The sequence below is a fragment of the Rhipicephalus sanguineus genome, chromosome 8 (genome assembly GCF_013339695.2).
Source record: "Rhipicephalus sanguineus isolate Rsan-2018 chromosome 8, BIME_Rsan_1.4, whole genome shotgun sequence".
Taxonomy (NCBI): Eukaryota; Metazoa; Arthropoda; class Arachnida; order Ixodida; family Ixodidae; genus Rhipicephalus; species Rhipicephalus sanguineus.
The window spans coordinates 57,875,152-57,897,219 of record NC_051183.1 but is presented as its reverse complement, the minus strand read 5'-3'; the positions used below and the strand labels follow the sequence as shown (position 1 = coordinate 57,897,219).

Below are 22,068 nucleotides of genomic sequence, written 5' to 3'. Positions count from 1 at the left end.
TGATTGGTCCTGACGTGTGTTTCGGCACTTTACGGCTCGGATGTTCTCCGTTGAGCTTCGCGAAGGAACGCGTTGTGTTGCCCTCTTCGCCCTCTTCTTTCGCACGCTCTCTTTTAGTTCAGAATTTGACGTTGTTCGCCGGCTTAATGGGCTGTTTTAGCGTGGACGATATTACTGTAGCCTTTACGCTGCTACATTACAGTTGCGTTTTATACGCACCACGTCCCATTGGAACCTAATGTGTATGTGTCGGACGTGAGTTGCGATACTCGTAGTAAGGCTTTTCTGTCTTGCAGGAAAGAACGGGCGTATGCCTGGAATCTTTTACCTAGGCCGAGGCTGGCAATGGATTCCAGTATGAAGCGGTGGGAAACGGTGTCGGATGCTTTGGTGAGGTCTAGAGCAAGGATGCCGCGGACATTTCTCGTTTTTGAGTCGAAGATCTGCTTCTTTAGCAGTAACATGACGTCTTGTGTTGAGAGGTGTGGTCGGAACCCTATCATGTTGAATGGAAAGAGTTCGTGGTCCTCTATGTAACGCGATACGTGATTAAGGATAGCATGTTCGACTGCTTTTCCTTTACATGAGGTTAGGGAGATGGGACGTATATTGTCAAAGTTGAGTGGTTTGCCTGGCTTTGGGAGAAAAAAATGTTTTATGCGAAACATGTGCAGCCAACCTTTGTTTAACAGCGTCGAGAACCTGCTTCGCGCGGTGGCATGATAGGCACTAGTGCTTATATTTTAGATGCGAAGTATCTCTTGCTCGAAGGTATGTCACGCGGCGCGGTAATCGACACGCGGCGTAGTAGTCCGCATTTACACTACGCCTGCACAACTCTCCTCCTTCTCTCTCTCTAACAGCTGTGCGTTACTCTCTCCACTTCTCTACCAGCACCTGCTTGCGCTTCTGCGTTCTCACTTCTGCTCTCACGGCGCATACGCTACTCTCCTCCTCTAGTCTCCTCTCCTTCAAATGGTAGAGCGCTGCGCGCGTTCAGTCCAGCGCTTGCCTCGGTTGGCTCCTCTAAAATGCGGGCTCGACACGCCGAAATTCTCTCCTGCGCAACGCCGCGATGAGCGCCAGCGCATGCGCGTCCCCTATCGCTCTCTTTCCTCTCCTACGCTGCCTCTCTCCTGCGCGCCTGTCGACCGCGTTCCCCGCACGACCTGTGAGAATTAACGGCCAGGCTAGAGAGAAGACACTACGTGCGTAGTGTTCCTCTTCGCGTTCCACGACGCGAGGTTGGTAGCATGCCCAGCGAACGCCAACGGAACGCGATCGCGCAAGTGCTCCGGCATGGCATCGCATCGCCTCATGGTCCCCTTTAGCGGGAGATGGTGTAATTTTTTAGGGGCGAAGCTCCTTACGGTATGGGTCGTTCCCTCCTCTGTCGTAGTAGTAGGGCCAAACAACGAAACGTTCCTTTCCTCAGTAAGGAAGCCTTCATTTTGGGTGAGGCCGCCTTATGGCACTCTGAAAGCTTCCTCACAGGAGCCTTTGGTGAAGGCTTCCTTGGCGCTTCCTCAGCTTAAGGTTGCTTTGAGGCTACCTTCGTGCGCCCTTAGGTCCGCTCCTGGCTCTGAACGAGCGCTTCTCCTCACAGCTAGCCCGCGTGATGAGATAGCCCACGTGATGCTTGTTTCCGAGGCAACCCTCCCACCCCACCTCTGCGGGGAGACGCGAGCGTGCGTGCACGGTGCCCGGCATGACGGCGCGCAGTAAAAGAAGAAACGGCGTCGTGGGCGGACGGGAGTGCTGCTGACTCTACGGATTTCTTGAACCGCGCTTGTCATTTCGCATTCGGAGAGGTCTACCGGTATTCGCCGGCAGTGAGGATAGTTCGCGATGCGGTCAACCCCATGGAATTGTACAATGAAGAAGATTTAGTCTTCATGTTCCGATTCACCAAGGCGTCTGCCATTGCGATCATGTCGGAACTACAGTTGCAAAAGAACACGGACCGAAGGGGAAACCCGCTCCCACCGCTGCTGCTCATCACGCTTCGGTTTTACGGCACTGGTGCCATGCAGACAGTGGTTGGCGACCTCGTGACCAGGGAGATCACCCAGGTCATATGTTTGCGTCTGTTTCCCAAATATGTGCGACTCCCCGATGCAGCAGACGCGAATGATCTGGTGGCCCGCTTCTACGCAATTGGCCTGTTTCCAGGTGTAACGGGGTGTATAGACTGCACGCACATCCCGATTGTGAGCCCTGTAGGCGAGAACGCCGACGTCTTCCGCAACCGCAAGGGATACTTCTCATTTAGTGTGCAGGAAAAGGGACGCCTTCGTCTCATTTGTCTCTTTTCTTAACCTGTTCGATGTGTGTAACTTTTGCGACAGCGTTGTATAGACGCACGTTTTCAAAGCTGTGCCGTTGCTTTAGAAATAGGGTTGCTTTTGTTGCACATGCCCATGGTGAATACACGTCATTCAGGTACCACTGTCCGTCGCTAATTTTTCTTTTACATATGAAACGTACAGCTTCAGAAAGGTATTCTATTGAATGTCACTTTCTTTTTAATCGCCATTTTTTAATACCTTAACTCGCGTTGAACATGGTAATGTGATAAGCAGTAATGTCGCGCCCATGACTATGTTGTGCATCAGTAACTTTAAGCAAATAAATTTCAGTAAATATGCACCATCAATGCACTGATCTAGATTGCATAACTGTCACGTACGTTGATAAAAACCAAGGGTTCATAATGCCTGTTGTATTAGCCACTTTTTATCCGGGCACAGTGTGCTTAACAGTTGCATGAGGATATGTGGTGGTAAAGTGCACATTTTTAAAAATTTTAAGTTACACACATTGAAACATGGCTGTTGTTTTTGTGTGCAACCATTTCCAAGAAATGCACAATACCTGATTCACAGGCTATCACTGGTCCTGAGCTCCAATTGTTTGATGCAGTTGCCAGTTGGCCTGGATCCGTGCATGACAACAGAATATTCACCAACAGCAGAGTGATGGCACTCTACGAACAGGGAACGAACACACGGGTCCAGTGCAAACCTGAAGTAATTTACAATAAGGAGCTTTTTCAAAAAATATGTTCCTGCTCTACATCGTCTCTCTTCAGTCTGGTTGACTCTAAAGAGTGCTGCATGCATTTATCCAAGCAGTGTTACTTGCACCGCTGTGGCGTTTCAGTAAATGAAAGGTTTACATGACACAGCTCGTATCTTCAAGACTTTATGAAAACTTCAAAACATCAGCTGAACAGGCACGTAATGCACATTCAGGCACTACACTTGGTGACATTTAAATATAACATTTGAGACATCTGGCTTGTTATCTTCAAAACAATGTGAAAACGACTGATGACTTAACAACACCTGCAAGAAATATACTCTGATGACTTAACAACTGCAAGAAACATACTTATGCTTGCTGTTGCATGTTAATGTGACAAGTTTCGAAAACATGCTCTCAGGTATTCCTTTACTGAGAGTCTGCTGCCTGCAGCTGTTTTCTTAGGAGCGCCTGCTTCAGTTGCTGTTCTCTTTCTTTTTTCTTTTAAGATCCGAAGCTTGATTTTGTGCTGGATGTTGCAATTTTTTCTTTGCTCCTTCATGGTGCTGATTTTTATCTCATGCTCTTCTCTCATACACTCCATTCTTTGATTGTGCTTCATTTTTTTAATGTTTTTTATCTGATTTTATAGCATCAAGGCGAGCCTCGAGTTCTGCGTCGAGTCTGTGCTGCAACAGAGACAGCCTGCCTCCGCGGACATTCCGCACACTTGAACCAGCTGTTGCCGCTTGACTTTGTGCACCTGGCTCAGCAGCTTCCTCTTGGCTCATGTCCGCATCGACTTCGGGATCGTCCAAGCATAACCTATCTTCACCAACCAAGGATGGTGTGCAAGAGCTCTGCAGCATTGACTGCATAGATGCTATGTCGGTTTGGCTGAGTTCTTCTGTTCGGTCTGCAATAAAAGTGTTGTTTCATCCATGAAAGACAAGCGAAGAAATGTGAGGGCATTACAGGGTGGCAGTGCAGATAAATCGGACAGGAACCTGCACGCATTGCCACATCACGACAGTGTGTAAGCACAACCGCTTTTCGTGACCTGTGGTGTGCTAGAAACACTCACGTTGCCTGCAGAGGTTTCTACCGCCGTGGCCGCGCTATCGAGTTCGCAGAAGGCGACATACCATCATCACTGCCAGCTGGTCCATTTTCACAGATCATCCCGTTCAGAATTTCCGACGTGCTTTGGGCTGCTGGCGTGGCAAGCGGGCGGTCGCTGTCGAAAGGATTTGTTACCCGCGCGGAAGGTGCGGAACGATGGCTTCGATCTGCGCGAGCCTTTCGTCCATAGGCGGTGGTGAGGGGCCGCCTCCTGCAAATACCCCAAAACTCGTAGCACCGGCGACCTTTTACAGAGAAGGGAAACATACCTGTGGTGAGGACGTCATGGATTTGCTTCGCTTTCTCCCGCTTCCACCTTTGCTTCATGTTATCCCATAGCTTCTTTAGCTGCTTGACGTCCCGGGGGCGCACAAAGGGCCTGCTGTTGAATTCCGTGCACAGTTTTTCCCGCGCCTTGGCTTTTGCATTGATGGATATTGCGTCCGTATGCTTATTTTCGATGGCGGTCTTGTATTTCAGCACAAGGTCCTGGATGAGATCTTTCTCGTCTTCGGAGAAGGGTGTTTTCGCAGGCATGTCTGAATCGTGAAGCGCGTTTAGACCACTGATCTCCACTAGGAGGAGCTGGATGGCGCATCGAGCACACGGGCGTGAAGCCACCGGAAGCCGCTGTTTTTGTCCCGGAAGAGAGCTTTTCTCTTCTTTTTTTAAAGAAATACCTGCCTGTAGCGCAGTAAACTGTACGAATCGACCGGAAAAGTCGTCAGCGAAGACATTTCACGCGTAAGTACCTCAAAGTTGCTTTACTCTTTACGCATTTTGTACGTTGCAGCACTCCGCCATATTCGAACGGTGTCGGCACGGCGTCTGTCATCTTTCGTGTAGCGTTCGTCGGCGTTTAAAGTGAGGCGTAATCGCAGAGTTTGAAAAAATAAAAAAGAAAAACGATCATAACAATAACTGCCACCCGAGAATATTTGAATTCTGCGACTGAGACGGACAGAAGACGCCAGCTTCCGGGACAAATAGGGGACTTTCCGGTGGCTTCACAAGCGCCCGCCTCGCAGAGCGGAGATGCGCCGTCCAGCCTTTTTAATGGAGGTCAGTGGTTTAGACTGACAGCGTTTAAAGAGGCGGGCCTTTCAGTGTTGCTAGACCGCACCACGTTTTGCGCTCGACTACGGTGGCTTTTCACATTTAGTAATCGCAGTTGGAAGAAAACGTACACGCGTCTCCATATTAACACTTCAATTTGGAAGTGATGTGGTGACCCAACTTTTTATACAGAATAAACGCTTGTGAGCAAAGCTTATATTCGATAATCTCGAAAGCAGGAGCGCGGCAACCATTCCTCCCGCGAGGACGGGTGAAGGGAGCTTTCAGAGTACGCTTGCTTCCTCCGTCGGTACTTGGCTGTAAGGAGGCCTCACGTAAGGTGAGGACGCGGTCGAAGGACAGGAACGTTTCGTTGTTTGGCCCGTAGTAGTAGTAGTAGTAGTAGTAGTAGTAGTATGCAGCCAGCTCTAGTTTAATGAATTGCTCACTAGATGAGCAATTCACTAGATATCATACTTTACAAGACATCGTAGTGTTCCTTGATTTAATCACACTAAAAGACATACTTTGCGGGTGATATACTCAAGTGAGCTTTGAACTTTTCGTCTTAATGTGCATGATAAAGAAATTATTTCTACGAAAAACGCAAAGCACACCTTGAGCAAGATGTTTGGTTTTGGGACGCTTTATGTGCAGTAAACGCCGTGCATTGTTCGCGAAGCCGGAGCACTTGCACGATCGCGTTCCGTTGGCTTTCGCTGGGCATGCTACCGACCTCGCGCTGTGGAACGCGAAGAGGAATGCTACGCGCGTCGTGTATTCCCTCTAGCCTTGCCGTTAATTCTCACAGGGCGAGCTGGGAACGCGATCGCTCTTGGCGAACTTTCTCTTTCGCTCGGAGACGCGCTCACTCTTGGCACGCTTTCTCTTTCACTCGGGAGCGGACACTTTCCCTGCATTTCACCGATCACAAAGCTGTGATAATGAAGGGACTACGTAATCCAACAGTACAATAAAAGTTTGATGTTTATTATATACACGGTGTTTCACATTCGTTATATGATGTACTGGGCGAATTTCGCGGAAGAGTTTCACGGTTTACCGATGATTCCCTCTGGAGCTTCGCTCCACTCATCATCATTCACCCCGTGGATATGCTGTGATTTTTAAAGACGATAGTCTTTCTTGGGGAACTTAAACGCAGAAATTTTGGTCTGTCTTTCTGTTTGTCGGCACGTCACTCGATTCAGCCACCCAGCCGAAGTTGAACCACTTGCCCAAGGGCCAGCCATCTTGAACGGCTGACTAGGTTCATACTTGTGTACATTGTTGATCAAAAAGCAAACATTACGCATATCTGAGGCGCAACATCAGTAGGCAAGTATTAGGTGGGGTGTTCCTTTAATAGAAAATACATAGATACGTAATTCTAGAGACCCTAGTTTCTTAAGCTGCGCTAAAAATGCGACTGCGCTGAAACTTGCCTTCCTCCGTGCCCCCTTCACGAGCTCATTGTTGTGTTTCGGTTTCGGTTCAGTATTGCACTGTACGAATGCCATGGGGCGCCGCTCTGGCATTCTGTTTTACCCAGGCGACGTGTAAATAAAAGAGTGTGTGGAGAGTACTCGTTGAGTGCGGACGTTTCTTCTGCTTCGGCGCTTCGCGCCAAACCGCGTGTTCGGGCTGGCTGGCGTCCCCGCCGGTCGCGTTGGTCACCGCCGGTCTTCGCCTGCTGGTGCGCCGGGACTACCAGCCCGCAACACAGCACTCATGTTTCTCGACGTATTGCCAGATGGCGTCCATATTTCACGCAGCGCCTCTTCTATCGTCTTTAGACGACATTTGCAGCGAAGCATGCAGATACGCGGCCAATTTTTTTTATGTATGGAACTAACTTTCGCACTCACAGAGCTTATATTTGCAGTATTATTCTATTAGGGCCTTGTATTCAAAACGTATATTCCGAATTATTTTTATATTACCCTGTGTAGAGTAGCATTGGTCTCTTCATGAATTATTTTCATCTTGCTACATTTTTTTGATAATTCTTTATGATATTCAAAATAAATCTGTTTAAATTTAATGCTGTTAGAAATAACATTTCTCATATTATTTGATGCCCTACACTTTAGCAATAATTAACTTCTGTGCCAGAAAAAATATTTCCTCGACTACCTAAAAACAACCAATTTTCTCGCGGTCACGAAAGTGTTAAATCCATGTGCAAGATAACTTGTAAAGCCGACATTGAGAATCGCGCACATGAGAAAAATTCTGGCTTTTCGAAAATTTCTTGCCCGACATGCGTTTCGTCGAGGTCTCTTTTACAGGCCGCTCAAGATGCTGACGAACGCTTGAAATAAAACGCTATGCCGATTTCACCCGAAAACAGCGTTCTTCGGACGGCCTTATTCTACAATAAAACTCTACGCTTACGCATCCCATAGAGAGCTACCAAAGGATATTTTGCGTCTGTCAGCACCACTGGTCACCATCATTCACCGAATGGAACGGTTTCGAGTATTTTATAGAACATTAAAGATCGGCTGTTCTTGCTAATCTCTAAGGCAAAAGGTAAGAAGATCAGGATGAAAATTGTGTTATAGGACTCACATTTCGTTTTGGCGGCAATCAAGTACCAAGCGATTTATCCGGGCCGGCGAGTGACAGCAACAGATGCCGCGTCAGCACCGAGGTCCTCGATCTAGAGGAGGTAATTGGATTCACATGAGTCGACGGGCGCGAGGCATTTTATATTACCGACTTGTCTCTTAGACACCATCTACCCTGACACCACACTCAGCAAGCATTCTCAAATCATGAATGGTAGTTTACCACTATCCCTCGAGAAGAAGGTATGGGAGACCAGCGCTGGATAGGTGGCGCGCCGAAAAAGGGCGCCTGGCGGGGAGTCGCGACATAACTCAGCCGCTCGCATGGCCTCCGCGCCGCCGGCTAATCTCGGAGGCCATGCCGCTCGCGCTCAGACGACCGGCGGCACAGCCCGCACTGTACCGCGGTCAGCGCACGCGGGTGCGCCGTTCCCGTGCTTCATTTTGGCGCGAACAGCTCGAGCAGCCATTGCGCCATTAATACTGCTCTATGCTTTAGAAAAAAATAACGTTCTCGGAAGGCTACTTTCTCAGGAAAGCACTGGAAAACGGAGAGAAGCCCTGCAAAGCAGACTACGTCTGTGCATACGGCGTCGAAGAGACAGTGCTGTGCCGTGGTGGCGATTCCGTCGTCAACATTAGGGAGCTTTCGAATAGCGTAGGCTAAGTTAGCGTTAGCGTTTGCGGCCCGCTATTTCCGTCACTTAACGGGAGCCCGCAAGCGGTTAGCGTACGACGCATGTGCAGTTGCGCGAAAAGCCAACGCAAAGCTTTGCGTACGCTATTCGAAAGCTCCCTATTTTCTGGTTGCGTCCTGGGATTTGTGTCAAGCTAGTGCAGGCTCACAAGCCTCCATTGATAAGTATGTGCTGCGTCGATACCAGCTGCCCACTACCACAGTAGGTGCGTAAGGGGCAAGGCGTAGGTGCGTCAACGTTTTTCTGCCGTGCTATGTATGCCCAGCCCGCGGTGTGTATGCACGCGGACGTTGATCAAGCAAACCACCGTGCTAGCATAGCATGTATGGTGTCGCGCTGTTATGCTTGAGGGCGCGGATAGATTCCCGGCCACGGTGGCCACATTTCGATGGGGTTGAAATACAAAGAACACCCGCGTACTGAGATTTATGTGCACATAAAGAACCCCAAGCGGTCAAAATTAATCCTGATTCCCATACTACGGCGTGCCTCATAATCATACCTTGTTTGGCACGTAAAACGCCAGCACTTGTCGATGTTGATCAAACACGTTTATTCTAAGACAGGCAAGAGAAAAGCCAACACGGTACGTTAGGCGAATTAAACAGCGAGTAAAAATCCAAAACATTTGACCCTTTTCTAGCGAGGCATAAATCGCGATGTCACTTCGCCGCGGCAGCCAATGCACAAAAGAGCTTTACCGCATCGGCTGACTCCAGAAAGCTAAGCTTCGAGTAGTCCGCTGCTTTGTTCGTGACAACTCTGTCTGTAGCACAAGTGAAGTTCAACGCAGGCATCCATTGCGTGCGTATTTCTCATAAAAGTTCAGCGGCTTCAGCGAACGTGCCCCCGTACGCATCTCGTAGACAGACAGCTTTCCTTCTGCGTAACTGTTTGCAAATTATGTAAACTACCTGCCTATCGTATCATATTCACTGCACGCGGTGGCATCAGAAGGAGCTTGGTGGTGGGCAGATGAAAAGATTGTTACATATGCCGCATGCTGCATATGTAAGTTTTATTTAACACAAAACACCGATTAAATTCTGCTCGTTGGCCCCGGTTTCCACTGGTGGCCCTCATTATCGAATAAATCTAGCAGACACGCGCAATTCGGTTTAGAAACTAGCCCGACGCCACTAGACAGGAGAGCAAGAGCAGAACATATATAGTACTGTGCACGCCTGACTGCCGGGATGCAACGCCGCATCCGTTCCTATTCATATGTTTTAGAAGGAAAAACGTAGCAGGATACATCCTCCCTCATTTCTACGTATTGTGGCACTTGAATGCGCAACAGCACCGCTAGTATAATTTAGTTTTGTTTCGGCGATACGCGCCCGCATAGCCTCAACTAGTCGCCACTCTCGTCCGCGGGAGCGGCTGTGGTATGCGCGCTTTGGCCGCCAGGGCGGCACTGCCAGCACCGCGGAAACTCCAGCGCTGGTTCCCTATATAACAGCTGCATCTTGCTGGTACTTATCCACGGAGCAGAAACCTGGAGACTTACAAAGAGGGTTGAACTAAAATTGAGGACTATGCAGCGAACAATCGAAAGGGAAATGACAGGTGTAACCTTAAGGGACAAGAAGAGAGCAGAGTGGGTCAGGGAACAAACGGGTGTTAAGGACATGTCAGTCAAAGTCAAGAAGAAGAAATGGACATGGGCAAGGCATGTAGCGGGAAGGCAAGATAACCGTTGGTCCTTAGGAGTAACACACTGGATTCCAAGAGAAAGCAAACGCGCGAGGGGGAGACAAAGTTAGGTGGGCAGGTGAGATTAAAAAGTTTGTAGGTATAACGTGGCAGCAGAAAGCACAGGACCGGGTTGATTGGCGGAACATGGGAGAGGACTTTGCCCTGCAGTGGGCGTAGTCAGGCAGATGTAGATGACGATTATGAAGTTCGAAGTGACTTATCCGGACGCGTGAGTGACAGCAACAAATGCGGGGTCAGCACCGAGGTCCTCGATCTACAGGTGCTAACTGGATTTACATGAGGCGATGGGCTCGAGGCTTTTTAGATTACCGACTTGTCTCTTAAACACCGATCAGCCTGATATCACTAGATTTAAACAACTTCAACCTATTGTCCACATAACTACATAAAGTAATAAATTTTTTCACATAAAATGAAAAACGAAAGAAGTCGAATGCATTTCCAAAGTCATGCCTAATGGGATGCGTTCTGACAATTTATAACAACATGAATAACAGGCGAACGGATGTAAAGGTTATCCGCTACACTCCTAATCAGGCCCTGGTTAAACGCTGGCTATATTCAGGAAACCGTACGACAAATGTCCGGTTTCCTGGTTATATCTAGCACTTTAAGCGGTACCTGATTAAGAGTGCGGGTGAGGGACTTTCAAGGTTAACGACACGTCGCGCACGTAAATGAAGTCCTAAGGTTCTCAACGGGGCAAACAATATTCTCATATTTTTAAGTGTGGAAGCTTTCCGCTACATTGCGTCGATGCTGCTTTTTTTTAACGACGACTCTGGATCACGTTTTCTCTTTAAAGACTTGCTGCCATGATCACACAATTCTAGCCGTAATAAGGAATAACCTTGACTACAGAACTAAACTGCATGCCGCTTGAAGAACATTACTGAGACCGCGAGGAAATGGATCATGCGCTTACGGGCTTCCTTGGCAACCAATACAAGTGCACTTGCGAGGAACCCACTACGCTATAAATCACTGTAATTTTACTGAGACCCCAAGGAAGTGGATCATGCGCTTATGGGCTTCCTTGGCAACCAATACAAGTGCACTTGCGAGGAACCCACTACGCTATAAATCATTGTAATTTTTGAGAAGTAGGGCAGCAGGCACTGTGCCATTTTTCGTCATTCTACGGAGAGCGTTGCTACCTGCTAAACGCATGTAAGGCATTATGCGCACTTTGTTGATGCTCTGCCTGATGACGATGAAGAATTATGGCAGAGCCCTTTGTAATGGGTTGGAAGCATTCAAAAACCTAGTCGTTGCGCAATTCGCAATGTGTGACGCCTGGTTACAGAATTCGCGTTGTGCGACGCTTGTTGCTTATTTTACTCTTCTACCACGCTATATTGCATATGCTAATGTGGTTCCTTCCCGACATGAAGCCTGTATAGGACCTTTTTGCAAAGCAGTTTCAAGCACCGGCATGGCTAAGAGGATGAATACTGGGCTTCCACGCAGAGGGCCCAGGTTCGAACGTTCCCTCCTGGAATTTTTTTCTTATTTCGTTTTTTTCTTATTTCGAGCGATACTGGTTACGGACACCGGCGGCGGCGGCGGCGGCGGCGGCGGACAACTACGGCGCCAAAAACGGCCGGTGAAATGATCTCATAACAGCTTTCGCTGTAAAAAATCTCACCATCTCCCCGTAAAGGGAACCCTGAATAATATGCGAAGCAGCCATAAGTCGACTCAGATTTCTCTAAATGTTTTATTATCTTCATCACTGTTCATGGTCCTTCCATTTGAGGTTCCCCTGATGTTGTTACTCGTCATATATGACTTGAAGCTCAGGGGAACGTTTTCCCTTGAGTATAACGGCCTCGTGGTCCGTAAAGTATAAAGTTACTGGCTCTTGCTGCAAAGGTTGCAGCTTGAAGTTTGAGAATTCGATGTCTACGCGCCCGTTTCGCTTCGGATTCGCGAGCCCGCCGCTCCGGATCGGCTGGGGTACTGGCTACGTCGACGCGACGCCGGGGAGACAGGCCTCGTTTACAAGCTGCTCCGCATCTAAGGGTACCTTGGATGATTTATGGCGTAGTGGGTACCTTGCATGAATGACGATGATGTTTGGCGCAGTGGCTACCTTGCATGATTTATGGCGTAGTGGGTACCTTGCATGAATGACGATGATTTTTGGCGCAGTGGGTACCTTGCATGATTTATGGCGTAGTTGAGCGAGTGCTCTACCGCACGTCCATATGTCAGGCAAACATTCCTTTCTGACACCATGCGCGAGCTCTCCTCTCGTGCTAACACTTCGCTGTCTTCTTTCTTGCATACATCTGGTGGCACGCGGGGCACTGGTTACGCCAGGGGGACAGGCGTCGTTCATAAGCTGCTTCGCATCTAAAACGCATTATTACCTGTACAGCTGTGAACACGCATCCGTTCAGCAAAGCATCGCAAGGTGTTCTCGCTGTCGCAGCAATACTGAACTCGTCAAGATACGCGTCGTGGTGACCCGAAGCTTTCGTTCACTGGGCGGATAGATTATTCAGATTGTGAGCAAGACGTTTCAGGTTAGAATCTACGTAGCGGCAACAGTAATATAATAAGTGCGGATCGCGAGCATGCTCACGGTTCATGCCCTAGGCGCGCGTGGTCGAAAATTACTTCACTTTCTTCAAAAACATAAAGTCCAGATACGCCACCATCACCACTGTGATCATTATTGTCGTAATTACTTCCACTCCAGCAAAGAGTTTTTTTTTTCGGTTACCGCAAGTAACCCCTGCTTTGCAAGAGCTGCATTCTCTCGTGACTCGATGTTCTGAAGTTTCATCACGTGACCCAATTACTCAGTTGTCCTCCACTGTGAATCTTTCCTTTATACCCACCCATTCCGTAACTCTCACAGACGATCCCTTATTCCTTGTCTACATTATATGGCTTGCCCCCTTCCATTTCCTCCACTGACTATGAACTAGAGTATCCGTTATCCTCGTTTACTATCTAATGCACAACGCTGCCTTCCTCTCTCTTAACGTTACGCTTAACATTTGAGCTTTCATGTTACGCTTAGCATGTCCACATATCCGACGGCTTATTCCAGCTTTTCTGCGAATTCAGGAGCAATTTCTACAACTATGAAGTAACTGATATGGTCGACCTTTGGCGCGGAAATCGAACGCAGCGCACGCATAAGATGATTAACTGATTAAACGGCAGCCTTCCTTTTGACAAAATGCGAACAAGGCTATCAGACGAAGCATTGAGGCATCATGTTCAGTGTCTTTCTTTTTTTTATCGTATGTATCTGCATTCATTACTCTTCATAGACCTATATTATTACCATTTCCGGCATAACTAGCTATTTTATGACATTTGAGTGAAGAAAATTGACTTATGTATTTTTACAGTTTTGTTATTTTCTCTTTCTGCACTGTACAATCACATATGTTTGCAAGCCCGAGGGTACAGACCTTGTTAGCCATGATAAATGGTTTTTATCGCTATCCACAAGCGCCTTTGAGTGCCGTTGAGCTTGAAATAAAATGGTGATTGATTGATTGATTGATTGATTGATTGATTGATTGATTGATTGATTGATTGATTGATTGATTGATTGACTGACTGACTGACTGACTGACTGACTGACTGATTGATTGATTGATTGATTGATTGATTGATTGATTGATTGATTGATTCATTCATTCATTGATGTTGATGCTGACTTCCCGCTTGACGGGCATCTCTGCCCATCGTAAGTTAAACGCGGGACTGACTCCCGAAGTGACGTGTGCATGGTCGCACTGATGCTTTCCAGCCAACCAGACGCTTTTCTGGTCAACATCCCCTGCTTTCTGGCTTTCATCCCTCCTTGTTAGGTCCTTTATTAGTTCAACAAGCGGCGCTCAATTTACTGATGACTGGTTATAATGATTACTTTACCCCGCATCCCATACCACGGCACGTGGCATGTCAGACGAGGCGTAAACATGCTTGCTTCTCGGTGGAATCGCAAGCAAAAAAAAAAAATAGAAAAGGCAGACACGTCCGATTTTTTTTTACGTTGATCAAAGCAAAGCCGCGTGCATTAGCGATGTATGTTACCACGAAGAAATCCGCAAACACCGTTCGTTGCACAGCGAAAAAAAAAGGATATAAAAACTAACAGGATCAAGAAGAGAGATCGAAGAGGGAGGCACACTGCGTCAGGCTTAAGCTGCATGGCACGGCGCTGGATTACCAATGGCAGCAGCGACTTTTGCGGCGTCGTACTGGCGCCAGAGCTGAACCGACTGCGTTACCACAGAGTAGTACGCACTAAGACGTCGCAGTGGAAAATAGTGCAGTGGTAGGGTTTACTATGTTCGTTTTGACAACGGTAACAAATACCCGGAGGGATATTAGGCAGGGAAGGTTTTTCAAACGCCACTTGGTCAACTGTAGGGGCAAAAAACAAGGAGGGCACGTAAACAACACTGATGTTGAGTCAAGCGAAAAGTAAAAGTATAGACAAGAGCGCTGGGAAGGGCGGTTGGAGGGGGGGGGGTGCCATTGCGGTATGGTGGGGGTGGATAGTAATGGTAAAAAAACACAGACGATGACGTCTAAAAACATCCTAAGCAGACAAGAGATCGTTTTCGTTAATGTCGGGAAATAAAACACCTTTAGTTTTTTTTTTTTTTAATACGGTCAGACAGGCTAAAAGATTAACGGTCGTTTCTTTTTCTTTATGTGACAATTTTGCGTCGAAGAATGTAGCGGTTGTCGCTGAAGAACCTGAGAAAGCGCGACAGAAGCAAAACGTACGGGCTTAATAATGGCTTGAAAGACGTTGGAGGAAGAAAAATGTGGACTTCCGGGTGTTATCGATGTCTCTTAATAACAAGCGTCAGAGCCCGGATGTACGCTTTATTATTTTTTGTGTGTCTGTGGGAAATCGACCCGAGCGCAATACCGTTCCGTTATACCTAGGCCTTCGTGTTTTAAGAGTTTATTTTTCTTGAAATTTGCAGGCTGTTTTTCGGAGTTTATTAATTTTTTACGCAAGTTTGGTATTCATCGAAGTTTGTGTTTTGTGAATCCCCAATTCTCGAAAATCCAGAGCTCAATTTTGCATTATTCTCAATAATCCAATGTCATAGATGAAATGACATCTTAACACGAAAACATCAGGACACACAAAGCGTACTTTACTTTCTGGAAGGAACGCACAAATACTTATATATAAAAGCACGAATACTTGAATACAAAACAGCTAAGTTTGTGCGTATTACCACGTTGAAGCTTATTGTAATAGACGCAGGCATATTCAACGTGGTCCGCATATGCAATGTTGTCTGGCACGCCCCAGTGCCGCAGGGGACCGTATATGAAGATGTCTTGCGCTGACGGGGGCCCTACATACGCTGACGTCTGTCGCTACTTGCGTGACAAGCCCTTTGTACGAGATATTGTTGACGTGAGGTAACGTTTACATCAGCCAAACCGCCTGATGTATCAATTACCGCTCTGGACGTGCCCTTTCGATAAAGAACGGAACAGAGTCACACTGGCCATTAAGATCGGAGTTTATTGAATAAATTCGAATTGTCAAAAATTTTACCGGCGAGTGCTTACCGGATTTTTTTCGGATTTGTTCGAAAACACGGAGCCCTAGCTACCACTTGAGTATGAGTGAAGCCGAATCACACTCTATGGCAACACAAGCTCTACGACGGGCTCAATACGACCGAAATAGGCTTGGTGAGTGCACTGGGAATTTACTCTCGCAAAATTTCCTTTAAAACGCGAGTACTGGCTCAAATACGAGCGCTTGCGTGTGTAGGTTTTCGCGGACGATTCAAGCGGCAATTCTGTGCGAATGATTTCATAAGATCAACAATTTCCGATACACTTATGTTACAGGCGGTGATTTAAACGCAGATAAACATTGTACCCGCGTGAACATCGAACATAAAAAGTTCAATGTATGCCAGCATAGAAATGGGCTTTCAAGTACGCGTGCGTTTTCTTAAGTTACGGTTATGTAAATTTCCCTCTTTTTTTCTACTTTAAGAAATTAGGACTCCCACGCCAAACCAAACTTCGTCTGGCTTTTCCAGTGCAGAGTGTTGTCTCATTTAACGTCGCTTCTCAAGTATAATTAACCTATAGAGAATAAATTGTCCGGATAATAGTCGCGCATGTGTGATTAATATTATATCTCGTAGAGAAACCGCAAACTTGTTTCAATGCTTTTTTTATATCAAATGTGAGGGATTAACATGTAAGTATGATAATATACATCGATCATCTCCTCGTTATAGTCACACCCACAGCCGTGGTCTAGTGGTTATGGCGCTCGACGGATGACCCGAAGGTCGCGGTATCGAATCCCGGTCGAGGCGGCCGCATTTTCCATATAGAGGGGAAAATGCTTGAGGCCCACGTACTTAGATTTAGGCGCGCGTTATAAAGAACCCCAGGTGGTCGAAATTTCCGAAAACCTCCACTAACCCGTCCCTCATAATCATATCGATGTTTTGGGACTTTAAAACCCAACAATTATTAAGGCGAAAAACTTAAATGCCTCATCAAACGCGCAATTTGGCCGTCGGCGTTCTGCGGCGCTGGGGACGAATGTTGAGAAATATCATCATCACGCGATGACGCCACCAAATGACGTCACGATGACGTTACAGATCCCTAAAACTTGAGACACTAATAAAACGTCATCATGACGTGACTCGGCGCTTGATCACATGGCATGGTAGCCTGGTCAAAGATGGTCCGGATCACGAAGGCAATGCAAAAGCAGGTGAGGTGGCTCCGATATTGGAGGCAGTGCAAAACCACGTTAGGCGCAGAAAACTGTGGAAGGGTGGCGTTGCAGGATCGATACACTGACTGGGAAGATGGCTTTCGCCTTACAGTCGTCTTAAGTGAATGCATAAGGGATCGTACGAGTTTTTATTATTAGGTGGTTAGGTATCACCTATGTCTCGTGTTCTAATTTTTTCATTCGATACATTACTTCATTTTTATTTGCGCTTTCTACGAAGGTATAAGGATTGAGCAAAGTCAATATATTCCTATTGAATTCCACACCTTGTATTTATTGCACGCTGGCACATTTATTTTTACGCCTTCCTTCCAGCCTCAAAAAGGGTATCGTTCTCTCTGTTTTACCCCCTCACAACCCTTCCTTAATGTAGGGTAACAAACCGCACAAGCTCTAGCTAACCTCCCCTTGTATCACCTCTCTCCCTCTCTCTTCTGTCGCAGATTTATTCGCGACCCATCGACAGTCGTTCCCGTGAACGCATACAGCGCAGCCCCGCGTCGCCACTTCACAGGTAATCTTGTTTCCTGTCAATTATTTCGCTTTCGCCTTCCACAGGCCACGGCCTGAATTAATGAGATTTCAGCTTGGCCAGCAGGAGTCTCGAATTAACGATGTGCGCACATATTTTTTTCCGAGCTGTCACTGAACAAGCGCGAAACGCCAGCGACATTGCAAATCTCTCTAATCCTGAAATACGGGGCCCATGAACGGTGACTGCCGTGGCGTGTCTGTTCATTTTACGCCCGGTTATGCACTCACTTTTTTTTCTCTTCTTGTGCCTTTTTGCCATTGGCTTGGTTTGAATATTTATGTATCAGGATCAATACATTTTCCTGGTACTATTTCTTTGTCGTTCAATATAAGACTAATAAATATTAAATGAACATCAGCTTCCCTAGTAAGGAAGCCGTATATCCGGTACAATCCAGACAGTAGCGTAGTCAGAAATTTTTTTTTCTTGGGGGGTTCAACCACACTTTATGTATATTCGTGCGTGCGTTTGTAAGTGTGCCTGTACATTTACACATGCAAAATGAAAAAAAAAAAATTACGTGGGAAAGAGCTTTGAACATACCCCCCCCCTTTCTGGCTACGCCAGTGAACCATAATATCGTGCGCTTTGCCTTCGATATTAAGAAAGGCATCGCGCGTTTCAGATAGCTCATTACTGGTCGTGCTCAGAAACTTCGTAACGTAGCAATTTTGTGTTTCATGCAATGGGCGCAGATGGCTCGTTTATACGATTACCCTTTCTAGGATTGCCTCATCGCAAAAAATAAATAGTGAAGTCGTAGAAAATGCAGCGCAGGCTTTAAAGAGGGCGCAAGCACGACGTACTCTGCAAACGCAGACTGGCCTAATTGGGCGTTTTAAGGGCTACAATCCTCCTTAATACTACCTGCATCTGGCCAATACAACCTTAGGGTGTAATAAGACGGGTGTAATAAGCTTCTGCGTCCTCATTTTTACATCGTTACAAAAAAGCGTGGATGAAAGGTGGGAGAAAGGAGGCAAATTCACGATCTGACGTCATTCATGAAGAATGAGACCAACAAAAAACTCCCATTTCACACCCTCTGTCATGTTTTTTTTCTTTATTTGTTTCCAAACCTTTCTATTATGCGTTCAGTGCTGGCGGGCACGCATGCAGCTGTGCAGGGGGAAGAAGTGTGTTGCGATAAGGAAGCACACACTTCTCAGAGTGCTTAATAAATTCATGAACGCGCTAATGAAGCATTTCTTTGTATCGTCGATTGATATACATGGTCGTACGGAATGCTGCAGAGGGCTAACTTTGGACCGTTAGGCTCGGCTTCATGCAGGACATCAACGGCCTAAATAACTTCGCTTTGTTTTACAGCGAAAGCTGTTATGAGATCACAACAAGGGCCGTTTTTGGCGCCGCCGCCGCCGCCGATGTCCGTAATCACTATGGGCACGACTGCGTTCAAGCGGGATTCCCACACAGGAACTTGTTTCTATAGCGGAGAAATGCTTGAGAAAGCTGAGCTCTTCCCATGCTGGGAAGCAAAGCAGGGACAGAGAAAACATGGCCGGCAGTCATTTCTTTTATACACAACATTTTACACAAGCTTAAGAAAGTTGCTGCTGAGCGCGATGTGGGAGTAGTGTTCTCGGCCCCAATAAAACCCAAAGGTCTTTGCAAGACAGTAAACCAGGAGGAATCTAACACGTCGAAAAAAGCTAATTGAGAAGTTATACACCAAACCGAATTTGCCGTGTGCTCCGTGGGAGTGGTTTACCACATTCCCCTGACATGCAACAACAGATACATTGGAGAAACAGTCAGACACCTGAACACCAGACTGCGAGAGCGCCGCTATGCATGCGGACAGACCAGTGGGCCAGGGAACGTGCCCTCGCGCAGCAATGTGTGGGGATGTAGGGCCTTGTCTGAACAGACCAAGGTCTTGTTTCGCACGAAAAAACAGCAAAAGAGGGAAATAGTTGAGGCCTACAGCATGACATCGGGAGAATTCGGCGCATGCGTAAGCGCTCCAACTTTGTCGCTAAGGAAAGTAGAAACTGAATTCTTGAGCGACACGTTTCGGCCTGTGCAAAAACGAGCGAGCTGGCGAGCGCTGCGCCACACTGCTAAGCGCACCATGTTTGATATTAGTTCCACTGCTCTAGTTTGATTGATCACATATTTATGTTCACACTGTTACCCCTTCCCTCGGTCTCTTTCCTTCTTTCGCGGGCAGCCCCAGGTGGCGCCTCACGAAATATTTTCAGCTGATTGTTTGCGCCCGCCTGTTCTCGTTGCGTTTTTCTGTGCCACCGTTAGTGTCCCCGCTGTTACGCCACTGCAGCGCAATATTCCGCGATCCATGTTAAACTTGTACCAACTAGTCAAAATGAGTGCTTTATTGGGCTGAAAACCGTTTGCACTGTAAGCCGCTGGAAGGGAGCGAACCACCAGCGCTTAGTTTATCTTTTTTGTTTGCCTTACGCAAATTTGCGTTCTTTTTACACGTACTGTCGGTAAACAGCCTTCACTGAGGTTGTTATTTAGGTATGTGTACGATTTGGATACATTGCTTTCAAAAAAGTTGTTACAGGTTCACAAGTATACAGGGGTTTCATCGGGGTTTGTACACAATGTTCGGTACGTTAGGAAAAACGATGCGAGATAGACATGTATGAAAGTATTGCTTATTTACAACAAATGAGTTTCTACAACTCCGCTTTCATTGTTTTTAAAGCAACTAAAATATGCACACCAAACACAAAAGTGAAAGAAATAAACAAACAACAACGAGAACTATTAGAACGACGACGAGGACGATGAACAGCAGCAAACAACAACGCGACCCAAGCAAGACCAACAAGACGACAAAGTGATAGCGACAGAGTCAGCTATTAACTTTTAAATGCAACTCACAGTTGTTTTTAATAACGTGATCACAATTCATGTCACTACGCCACAGATCTCGGCTATCTGTTTCACAGCGCGTGCCGGATGCTAACAAAGCCACAAGCTCGCTTGAGCGCTGCATAGTTTCGAATTCAAGTTACACTGCAGAACCACACGCAAAAGTGCTTTCGCTATACATTGTTTTTCTGTACTTAAAACCTCACCACATCCCTGTAACGACCATCCGCGCTAAATGCTTAAAAGATGCTGGAGCGTAATCGTAGTAGGGGTAAAATGACAAGCCAGCCGCAGCAATCAGGACGCGCGCACACACACGCAAGAATGTATGAGCAGTGTGTGCATGGCGAGAATATAAATTACACTGCTACGCGGTCACAACCTTACCTTGGGCAGTATTCACGGTTACGGAGATGTTTGCACTGGTGAGCATCGCGAACGAAATGAGCGTCGCTAAGCCCCGGCTTCACGCGGCTTCACGCATCGTCTAAGCCGTGGTGCATATGACGGTCTTTCGAGAGTGCGTTCCGTGGAAGCCTCAGCGCGGAAATTTAACGAGCTCTGGATTAAACGCCGCTCTGCCGCTTTTATGATCTAGGGGCATGCGGATAACTAACGCCATACGGTTATAAAACTAAACTACGTCCGATGGGCAGTTTATCAGAGTCCCGAATTGTCCACGCGAAATGCGGTTCCAGAATGCCGTCTTGTTTTTGGTCCTTGGGCTATGTATATTTCATAGCCGTAGGAATTCGTCATTACTTACTTTCTATTCGTGGTTATCAGTACCATCGAGGTACTGAATGATGGTGAAGTATCGTGTATCATTTATTTCGTCGTCAAGCTGTTGGATATGAAGTTAGACACTTTAGTCGCCTTGCTTGAAAAGAAAGAAAGAAAGAAAGAAAGAAAGAAAGAAAGAAAGAAAGAAAGAAAGAAAGAAAGAAAGAAAGAAAGAAAGAAAGAAAGAAAGAAAGAAAGAAAGAAAGAAAGAAAGAAAGAAAGAAAGAAAGAAAGAAAGAAAGGGAAATAGTACGTGAGGCATACACACTCCAACCTTCGCTTGCCCCCATTTTCCCCTATAGGAGAAAGGCTCCTAATTTTTGTTTTAACGCAAAAGCTTTTAATCTTATGTTTCAAGGACGTGTGAGGTAGAGAAGATATCACGTGAGCGTGCAAGCTGGGCATCCACTCGTCCTTCCGGCGTTCGCGTGCGTGAAGAAGATATATAAATACACCTGATCGTGCTAGCTGCGAGTCTAATTCGTTTTTGCGGCGTACGTCTGAGCAAAAATTTGTCCTAGTCGGGCGGGCAAGAGCGCGAGAGAAGCTGCATCGTGGCGCAGAACATCTGCTTCGCGTCTTGTTGGCCTATGATGCGCCGTTGCCTCCAGAACGCTGGCTTTAAAGAGACCCTAAAGTGAAACCCTCCCTGCGTTTCCCTTTTAGATGCGAAGCATCTTTTAGCGGAGCTCAAACCGGTGATGGTGTGCGGCGTGACCACCCTTACTGCGCATGCGCAAACCCTGTCCACATACCTCCTCTCCACACACCTCCTCCCCCCCTCTCCCCCTCCAACCCCATCTTAGGGCGGGAACTGCTGCACTCTTGAGGCATAATTTCCACTCCGGCAATTCTCTTTTAGACCTCCTCGGGTCTAAAAGGATCCTTCCTTGTTAGGAAGGATCGAGATAT

The 22,068-nt window shown here is 46.9% G+C and overlaps 1 long non-coding RNA gene across 1 annotated transcript; it reads left to right on the top strand.

The window, feature by feature from the left end:
- Positions 1 to 2,995: 2,995 nt before the first annotated feature.
- LOC125759664 (uncharacterized) lies at positions 2,996 to 3,976 on the top strand. Its single transcript, XR_007417285.1, has 2 exons — positions 2,996 to 3,029; positions 3,677 to 3,976. It is a non-coding gene; the product is annotated as an uncharacterized LOC125759664 (long non-coding RNA).
- The last annotated feature ends 18,092 nt before the right edge of the window (positions 3,977 to 22,068 follow it).